Below are 10,576 nucleotides of genomic sequence, written 5' to 3'. Positions count from 1 at the left end.
CCACTGGCTGTGGGAAGGACAGAGGGAGAGAAGGGGGAGAGAAAGCAGATGGTCACCTCTACTGTGTGCCCTGACTGGAAATCAAATTCGGGACATGCATACTCTGGGTGACACTCTATCACGGAGCCATTGGCCAGGGCCAATCTTTTAAATATTTTTAAATGCATCCCTTCATTTCCTCTTCACAGAATCCTGTACAGTATATGGTACCAATCAATCATTTCAAAAATGAAGAAATGGATTTGTCCATCGGTATATATACCTTAAATCAGGCAGAGCAAGGATTCGACCAATGTGACTGTGCAGTTTAATTTATTGAGCCTATTTTTTCTCATTGGCCAATGTAGATAATATCTGTGCACATTCTCTGTGAAAATACTGAAACTGTAAGGTAATGAACACATATAAGTATCATTGTGTTGCTTCAAGCACACAATGGTTTTTATGAGCAAAATTTGGGGAAGAAGTTGCCATTTTACTACTGGTCTTTGAAATTACTAGAGCTCTCCTTAATTTCAGGTAAAAAAATAAAGGTGGCGGAGAAAAAGTCCATACACTGTTTTCACCAATGTTGATGCTATTTGAATTTTACAAATTGGAAAATAATAAAAATTAACTAATTTTCACATTGATTAGAAATTTGTGACTTTTTATTTATATCTAGATCTGTCCAACCCTATTGCTCTATATCTATAATACAAGGATAAAAGTGTAAGCTCCAGAGCCTGAGATTGTGTTATTTTGAATCCTGCCTCCACTGCTTACTTGTTAAAACAACATAAACAAGTTACTAAACCCACTATCATCTGAACTTATTCGTCTATAAAAAAGTATATAACAGTACCACTACATAAGCTGGTAAGAGAATTAAATGCAGTGTTTAAAACAAAGCCTGGCACATAGTAAGAAAGCGATAAATATTACTATTGGTGGCAGCTTCTTCTCTTCCTCTTCCTCCCCCTCTTCTTTTTTTTAGCACCCCACATCTTCCCGTTATCATCTTGGGAGATATATATATATATAATATACATATATATTATACATATATATTGTGTGTATTCTATTATATACATAACATATAATATATATATATATATTACATCTGAATTCATAATTTTTTTAAAGGTTGGCTAGATGTTATTCAGATCCAGTCACTCCATATCCCTTAAGAACTGACAAGGTGCGTTGATCCATGTCCCTGATCCCAGAGCCTCTGGAGCTCTTTCTCACGCTTGCCACTTGAGGAAGTGGGATTGTTAACATTAGCTCCTGGTGTCACACCTGGAGCCTTAAAGCCTCCGTAAATTGGGTTGTGCCACTTAGCCCAGTAATTTGCGGCAGGCAGGTTAGGAGACATTCGAGCAGATTGCGCAAGCATAGCAGCGTGTCTTATTGCACTGCTATACTCAAAGTATTGACCGGAGAACTTGCTTGACTGCTTTTAATTTCTCTTTGAATAAGATGATTTCATTTATTATTACCAGAAGATGCAAGGGGCCATCTGTGCATTGCTCCAGGAACATTCTTATGGTATAATATGTTGTCATTAGAGATCATTGAGCAACTAACTTACTTCCATCTGGTCGAGGAATTCTTTTCCTGGTGATTCAAAATCTTGAATTAATAAAGCAAATACAAACGATCCTATCTATAGCTTTGAATAATCCAGTCCACAGCAGGCTCTGCATTGTAATTAAGAAGGAGATTGGCACTATCTCCATGAGTTGGTCTTTGCAAAGACATCAAGGTTTTGAATCGCTTTGGAGTTTGAAGACTATTTGCTCTGACCTTGTCACTGAATCCTTTCACAACTCCAATAAGAAGGTCACAACAGTGTCTCAGGATTCATGACATTTCTAGCGCAGTGAACTGAGGATCCACTCCTTTGTATCTTGCCCCATACAATGACTTTAGAGCATACTTTCCTCTAACTGGAGTAACAAAATTTGACTCTTTCTTACTCCAACAGATGAAAGATTCTCATAAAGTCTGCCAAATAAGAAACAAAGAAATATTAAGCCGGCAGTAACCGGATGGGAAAAGGCTCGATGGGGATCAAACATTGATTTTGCTGCTTTATAAATATCCTCTTTCTCTCCTATTCCTGGCTGTGGCTCATCATATGTTAGATATAAATTTATTTATAAATTCAGGAATATGTTTTAGTATTTTTTAAAAACTATGCAAATAATGTTTGAAGGAATATTGGTTGGATTTTAGAAATAAAAATACACTAGGTATATTCCACTTACAATAACAATAACTTGTCTTACCATTTTTTATTTTTGAAGTAATTTCTGTTGTCAAAATTTAAAATGAGGATATGCCTGTTATTTCTTGGTGCTACTTTTGAAGTATTATCATCTTAAGACAAAGGAATGATGGGAACTTGACAATAGATATTAAAAAAAATGATGGCAAGACAAGCCCACCCAATAGTAGTAATGTTGACAGATCCAGAAAGAGATTCTAACTCAATTACTATGAAATGATTGAAAGAATGATTTCTTGATTGATTTATTCTTTGTAAAATAAAGCTGCACAAAAAAATCAACAAAACCCATTTAAAGATTTCTTTAAAGATATAAATACAAGTATTGCTAGTTTTTTCTGCAATGTCTTATCATGATTTAAACTAATCCAAAAACAGCAAATATTTCCTTTTCTAGTTTATCAGGACTGCAACACTTTTATGGCTTGTGAGTAGATTAAATTTTCACATTCATGATTTGTATTATATTCTTTCATAATAGATGAACATTTTATTAGTTGCTTTTTCTAGCAGACTTTGATATGTCCTTTTAAATGCTTTTTATATACCAAAAGTAATTTATATTCACTTTTGAGAGATAATGGTCAGAACTGTGAATATAATATTGAGTAACACTTGATAAAATATGTGAAAAGACTTTTATAGTCAAATCTATTTGAGTAAACATATTTTTCATATATATCTATATCTGTTTTATAATACAATTTACAGTCATTTCCTTCTTTAAAAAAGTGTTAACATAGGGTAAACTTTTTGATAATTGACAATAAATGTATGCCCATTAAAAATTTTTTGCAATCTGAATTTATCCATATATTTCCAAAATTGTAGTTGTAGATATACGTAATTATAAAATACACAACATGTTTTCTATTGTTTATGCTTTTATTTAAAATAATGACATTTTTTGACACTTGTTCATGGTCTCCAGTTATATTTTGGACATACAGATGGCCAGTAGACATATGAAAAGATGCTCAAGGTCACTAATCATCACAGAAATACAAATTAAAACACAATGAGATATCACTTCATACCTGTCAAAATGTCTATTATCAATAAATCAACAAACAAGTGTTGGTGAGGATGTGGAGAAAAGGAAAGATGCCACATATTCCTCCCTATAGAATTCAACATAGACACTCAGGAACTTCCTATTAAAGTTGAATTCCCTAATTGGAAAGTGGAGGATGAATGTTCACATTGAATTAGGGCAAAGCTAGCTACAAGACCAATCCAGAAATGTATGATGGTTCAAACCAAACAGACATTAATTTTTACATTATGTAAGTATTGAATTCTGGAGTTCTCAGGTGACTGGGACTTTCATTTAGAAATTCACTTCTGAAGCTAGGGACAGGGTTATGTGATCTGGAGGATAGAGTATGAAAGGAATAGAAGAGCAAATGGAAATTGGGTAGGCAACCAACAATGTCCAATGCTATAATCAGTCATGTGCAGTTAGCTAAATACCTTATTACTTTCTAAATAGTTTGAAGATTTGATTTTACATATTTGTGGTGGCTATCAAAGTGTGCCACTTAAATATCCTATGAGAGAGAAGTTGATGCTGCCAGTCAGTTGGAAAAAAGAAACACAAGAAAGACTATGTCTGTGATGGTGTATGAGTGAGACAGAAATGGCATGCACATTTGCTCATGTTGTATGAAAACCGGTGACAAGGCATACCCAACTATGTGGGAAGGTTGGAAATAGTGTCTATGTGCCAAAGAAGGGGAGAAAACTCTTAGCAAGCTCTGTTACCTAGATAAGAACAATGTGCACAATGGTATTGAGTTATTATAGTTCTTGAGAGGCTTGCAAAAGTAAGAATTTAATACAGTTGGAAAGTAGGGTGCATAAGGGAAATGAAATATAATAAAGGTAGAAAAGCTAGTAGTTTTATAAAAGCTATTAATTAAATAAACTCAAATTTATGCAAAGGTTTTTATGATTATTTTATTCAATTAAATTTTCATACATAGTTCAATATATTTGGCATCACATCGTTTCTCTTGATCAATGTTGCTATTTGTGTGATATTATTACACTGTTCTAATTATTTTAGGAGCATTTCACTGCAAAGGGAGCATGTTTAATTTGGGCTAACCAGTATAATTGTTTCTTAATTATAAACATCAAACATAAATTTAAACTAACTTTCACCAAAGTTACAGTTAATCTGGCCTTCATTTGTTTAGGATTACTTCAAGTAGAAAATTTGCATTCTAATGTTTTATTTATTTCAACAATATCTGTATCCAAAATAAGAGCCTGAAGTAGCAGAAAAGTGAAAGGTCTTTGGCATGAAACAGGTTCCATTCTTCCTAGAATACATCTTTACATAGATCTTCTCTAATATTTCCTAATTATTTCATTAATAAAGACTGTGGGGAATGGGGATTTCATATCATTCTGGTGAAGGTTTAAATTGATAAGAAAAAATATTTTAAAGCACAACTGAACAGTACTTAGTAAAAGAACATACACCAACCCAATAATTATGTCTAAATAAGTCCATAGAAAACATTTTCACAAATGCAAACAGAGATTTTCTTTTCTTTTTTTTCTTTTCCAAGTGAGAGGAGGGGAGAGAGAAAAACAGATTCCACATGCACTGTGCCCGGGATCCATCTGGCAACTCCTGTCTGGGGCCAATGCTTTGCCCATCTGGGGCCATGTTCACAACTAAGCTATTTTTAGTGCCTGAAGTGGAGGCTCCACAGAGTCATGCTTAGCACCTAGGGCTGATGTGCTCAAACCAATCGTGCCATGGTTGTGCAAGGTGAAAAGAGAGGGAGAGGGGTGGAGGAGAAGATAATCACTTCTCCTGTGTACCCTGACCAGGAATAAAACCTAGGACATCCACTCTCCAGGCCGATGCTCTACCACTAAGCCCACCAGCTGGAGCCAAGAATTTTCTTTTAGCAGAGATCAGAATGCGAAAAATAACCAAATCAGCCAAAATGCCCTCTATCACAGGAATGGGTAAATAAAATGTAATCCATTTATGAGAAAAAAATTCTATACCACAAATAAAAAATTTGGCTAGAACCATATATTGAATATGCATAAATTTTTAAAATTAAAACAGTAAGTAGAAAAAAAAGAAGGTATAGAGTAATTTCTATTGTATAAATTATACAAATTAAAGAAACTGCATCTCTAATACAGGGAGGTGAGTAACAGTTCTAGGAAACAAAAGATCATTTGACATTATCTGTAATACTTACATTTATTAATTTAAAACAGAGCAAATATGACAATAGTAAGAAGTTGTCAATCCTAGGATATATGTATTTATTTCTTTTAATATTTTATAATTTCTTAGAATAATATTTGAGAGAAATAATGCATATACATGATTTTTTTAATGAGTGAACTTATTGGAATAATAAATTATTAGGCAAAAATGTTGTTAGTCTTTCTTATGAAGTTATATTTAGAGAGGTAGACTAGGGGATGATGAATGCTATTGCTTAGTTTGATGTCCAATAGTCTATATGAGTAGCATCTCAGAATGACTGATATAAAACTAATCTACTTTCGTGCAAAATTAATTCAAAAACAGAATGCCCCTATGCTCTAAGAGGAAAGTGACATTTATAAAAAGGTTCTCCTGAATTTCAGCCAATGAGTACTTCAGGAAACAAATTTATTAAGATTGATAAGCAAATTAAAATGTAATGTGGGCTCTGGCTGGTTGGCTCAGTAGATAGAGCGTTGGTCTGGCATATGGACGCCCCAGGTTCAATTCTCAGTCAGGGCACACAAGAAAGGCAATAATCTGCTTCTCTCCCACTACCTCTGCCCTTTCTTTCCCTCTTCCCCTCCTACAGCCAGAGGTTCAACTGATCTGAGCGTCAACCTCAGGCACTAAGGATAGCTCAGTTGATTTGAGCATCAGCTCCAGATAGGGGTTGCTGGTGGATCCCGGTCAGGGCAGTGTGGGAATCTGTCTCACTATCTCCCCTTCTCTCACTTAAAAAACTAAAGTAAAATAAAATAAAGTGTATATATAAATCACAGAATTTCTCACAGGAATTATTAATTTTTTCTATAGCAAATGATACAAAATTTGTACATACTTTAAGATTTATTTTTTCTGCTCAGTGATCTGGTTTTTGATGTTCTTCTATATTTATAACTTTCGTTTTCAAAATAGAAACTTGAGGTTGTTCTGTTTATTAAAAGGAATAATATACATACCTATCTTCACACAGATCCTGACAAATAAAAAGAGCTATAATGGTAATTGCTGAGAGAGTGCAGGGGGAGGGGGAGAGTTGAAGGAGAGTATAGGAGAAATAAATGGTGATGAACAGAGACTTGATTTGGGGGTGATGAACACACAATACAGTGTACAGAAGATGTAGTATAGAATTGTGCAACTGAAACCTGAATAACTATTAACCAGTGTCACTACAATATATTCACTTTTAAAAAAGTAGCTATTATGCTTAGAAAAATAAACCAGTAAAAGAAAGACAAGTACCATATGACTTCACTCATATGTAGAATCTAATGAACAAAATGAACTAACAAACAAAATAGAAATAGACTCATAAATACATAGAGCAAACTGACAGCTGTCAGAGGGGAGAGGAGTTTGGAACTGGATGGAAAAGGTGAAGGGATTAAGCAAAAATAAAAAAAAAACCCACCTTATAGACATAGAAAACGCATGGTGATTACTAGCCGGTAAGGTGGCTAGGAAGACGTAGAGGAAGATAAAGGGCAATAAATGGTGATGGAAGGAGACTTGACTTGGGGTGGTGAACACACAGTACAATATACAGGTGATGTATTTATAGAAACGTACACCTGAAAATATATAATTTTATTAACTAATGTCACTCCAATAAATTGAATAAAAAATAAATAAAAGTAGCTTTTACAATTGTTAAAGCAGAATCCTATCCATGTAAGGTTTTTTGTTTCTGTTTTTGTTTTTTGTGAGAGAGATACAGAGAGAGGGACAGATAGGGACAACAGGCAAGATGGGAGAGAGGTGAGAAGCATTAATTCTAGGTTGTGGCACCTTTGTTCTTCATTGATTGCTTTCTCATATGTGCCTTGATGGGGGGGGGGTGGATACAGCAGACTGAGTGATCCCTTGCTCGAGCCGGCGACCTTGGGCTCAAGCTGGTGAACCTTGCTCAAACCAGATGAACCGGCGCTCAAGCTGGCAACCTCTGGGTTTTGATCCTCTGTCCTCTGCATCCCAGTCTGACACTATCCACTGTGCCACCGCCTGGTCAGGCCCCATGTAAGTTTTTAACTGAAGCTAAACTGTTTTTCATGCAATTCTTTCTCATGTTTTCCCTTTTGTATGAAAGTAATAAAAAAGAAAGGAGCAGAATCTCAACTGGAGTATAAAAGAATAATTAATCTAATAGAAAAGAAAAAGTTTGGGGTTTTTTAAATTTTATTAAATTTAATGGAGTGAAATTAATAAAACTATATCAGTTTCAAGTGTGCAATTCTATAATATATCTATAATTGCATTATGTATTCACCATCCAAAGTTAGGTCTCCATTCATTGCCATATAATTGACCCCTTTTCACTTTTCTATCTTTCTTCACCTCACTTTTCCTCTAGATCAGTGGTCCCCAACCTTTTTTGGGCCACGGACTGGTTTAATGCCAGAAAATATTTTCACGGATGGATTAATGTATCACATGACCGAGACAAGCATCAAGAGTGAGTCTTAGATGGATGTAACAGAGGAAATCTGGTCGTTTTTTAAAAATAAAACATCGTTCAGACTTAAATATAAATAAAACAGAAATAATGTAAGTTATTTATTCTTTCTCTGCGGACCGGTACCAAATGGCCCATGGACCGGTACCGGTCTGTGGCCTGGGGGTTGGGGACCACTGCTCTAGATATTTGAATATCTGTGTCACTGAGCATCTAGGACTTTGTGAAACTGAAACCAAGGACAAGGGTCAATACTTTCTATTTGTTACTATAATTCATCGAAGCCCTAAAAGCCTGTGCAGGGGAGTACCTTCAAGGCTTTCCTTTAGCTCTTCATTTCTTCAGGAGCAAATTGCACCTGCAGGGTTCTACTATTCACTTGGGCAGCAAACACAGGGCAGTGTCCTTGCCTACCTAACGCAGAAAAAAAAAAAAAAAAAACGTACAAAAAGAAGTGCAGAGAAAAAACAGCTGTATAGATGTTATCTTCTGAAAATGCGACTGTGTCAGGTGGCTGTCTACTGAGATTTTACACCAGAGTATTTTACCCCTCTCAGCACTGCACCTGTAATGCTGATCTATAATTGTCTGTTTCCTATTTGTTTATCCCATTTAGCTACAGATCTCAAGGCAAAATTGGTGCCAAGTTAATTTCTGTATCTTCAGTACCAAAGATAAGGACCAAACAAAACAAAACACAATAACCATGAGGCACTTCATTGTTTGTCTAAAGAAGTGAGTAAATAGTTAAAGATCCTACTCACTTCTCCCCCAACCCAAATGCTCCCCCTAATTTCCCACTAAGTCCTTTGTTTATATTGATCCATGAGACAGACTGGGCTGAGACTGAGATTAGAAGGACATGAATAAATGTATCCCTTGGCTGAGATTGTGTGGGCTAAGATTTGACACTACTTTGATCCCTAGATTCAGAACCCTCTTCAAGACTCTTCCATTGTGTAACAAAGACTAGTCCCTTGTCCACTGTAATTTAGTTTCAGCTAACCCAGTCTTGCTTCTACCACATTTTCCTATAAGAATGTACACCAGTCAGATAAAGAAAAGAAAATGTAGGATCTAGCACTATCACACTTTTACATGGAGTGAAGACTAAATAAAATAGTAACCATAGGATAAAAAAGGGTTTCTAAAAGAGAAGAAAAGGTGTATAAAGAAAGCAGCATGACAGTGTAAGTAGCTCCCTGAAGAGAAAGTGGAATTTATTGTAAGGAAAGATACATACCTAAAACACTTGAAAAAAATGGAGAATTAAAAGGCTTTCATGAGACAGATAAAACTCTTAACATTTATTAAGATATTACACCCTCTAACCTATATTGATTAATTAAATCCTTATTATACCTTCAGATGCACTATTATTATTACAATTTATACAGCCTAAGATGCAAAGAGAATTAAAAAATGAATTGCCCAATGATCTCACGAACTGGACACACAGCCAGGACCCAGCAAAGCCAAGAGACCAAGCACCTATAATTTCAACTACCACCTTACCTTGCCTTGTGAAGTATTAATTCTGAGAAGTGTATATTGCTAAATGTAATGGTACAGTTTCCAGTCTGACTGTATCCTCTAGTGATATGAACACCATTCCATTCTCTTCACTCAAAGTTGCACCAAAGTGACACAAAGTCTAACACACCAATCCCATTTTGGTGGCTCCCCTGAGGAAACCGGTTAAACACTGTGTACAAGAATGCCTTAAGCATCATCTTCTGCCTCTTCACCACACTCAATTTCTGTAAAACCACAACACATACTGATTTTGTCAAGCTATTTAAAAATTCTGTTCTTTCCTAAAAAATAAGCATTCTGCTTTGAATGCCTTTCTTACCCTTTTGTTCAGGTTATTCTTGATTACTAAGTAGTCAGATATTCTGCTTGGAACTACTAATTCATAATCAATTTTATCTTATTTTATACTGTTTGTGTATCCAATGAACTTTATTATGTGAAAGATTATGTTCAAGTTTTATGGTACATTCTCAATGGCTTTTAAATATTAAATGAAAGAATGATGAGGAGATTGAGACTTAGATGTTTTTTTAATATAAATCTTCCAGAATGTCTTGGTTTCAATAAAAAAGTTAGGCCAACAGGTTTTGTACTATCAGGAATAATGTACAATTTCCTATACTAGGACTTCAATATGACTGTAATTTTTCTTTAATATGCCAAATATTTTGAAAAATAGACAGTATGTTGTATATCCATCACCCAAAGTCAAATTGTCCTCCGTCACCTTATATTTTTTCTTTATATACAACATAATCGACTGTCCTAATGATGTGGAGATGCTTGCCAAATCCATGTACTCTTGTTGACCAATGTCACCTTGTTAAAGTTAATTTTCTAAATAAAAAAAAAGAAAAAATAGAGAGATTATGCCATTTTACCCTATTTTTAGTACAACTTCACACAATATTAAAACCCAGTTTAATATCAAACCAGGCAATCAATTAAATGAAATGAGAAACAATATATACTGAATTTAATTGCCCAAGGATTCAAAAAAATTTAGCTGTCATCAGATAATTCTTTGACTGAATTAACTCAAGTGGTCAGCTCCAGAATCCCT

The 10,576-nt window shown here is 34.8% G+C and overlaps 1 pseudogene; it reads right to left on the bottom strand.

Moving 5' to 3' along the window:
- Positions 1–1,137: 1,137 nt before the first annotated feature.
- LOC136391263 (endogenous Bornavirus-like nucleoprotein 1) overlaps positions 1,138–10,576 on the bottom strand; it is an 82,201-nt pseudogene continuing 72,762 nt past the window's right edge.

This window comes from Saccopteryx leptura, chromosome 2, assembly GCF_036850995.1.
Source record: "Saccopteryx leptura isolate mSacLep1 chromosome 2, mSacLep1_pri_phased_curated, whole genome shotgun sequence".
NCBI lineage: Eukaryota > Metazoa > Chordata > Mammalia > Chiroptera > Emballonuridae > Saccopteryx > Saccopteryx leptura.
The sequence above is the reverse complement of the archived record's forward strand: the minus strand, read 5'-3'. Positions and strand labels throughout refer to the sequence as shown.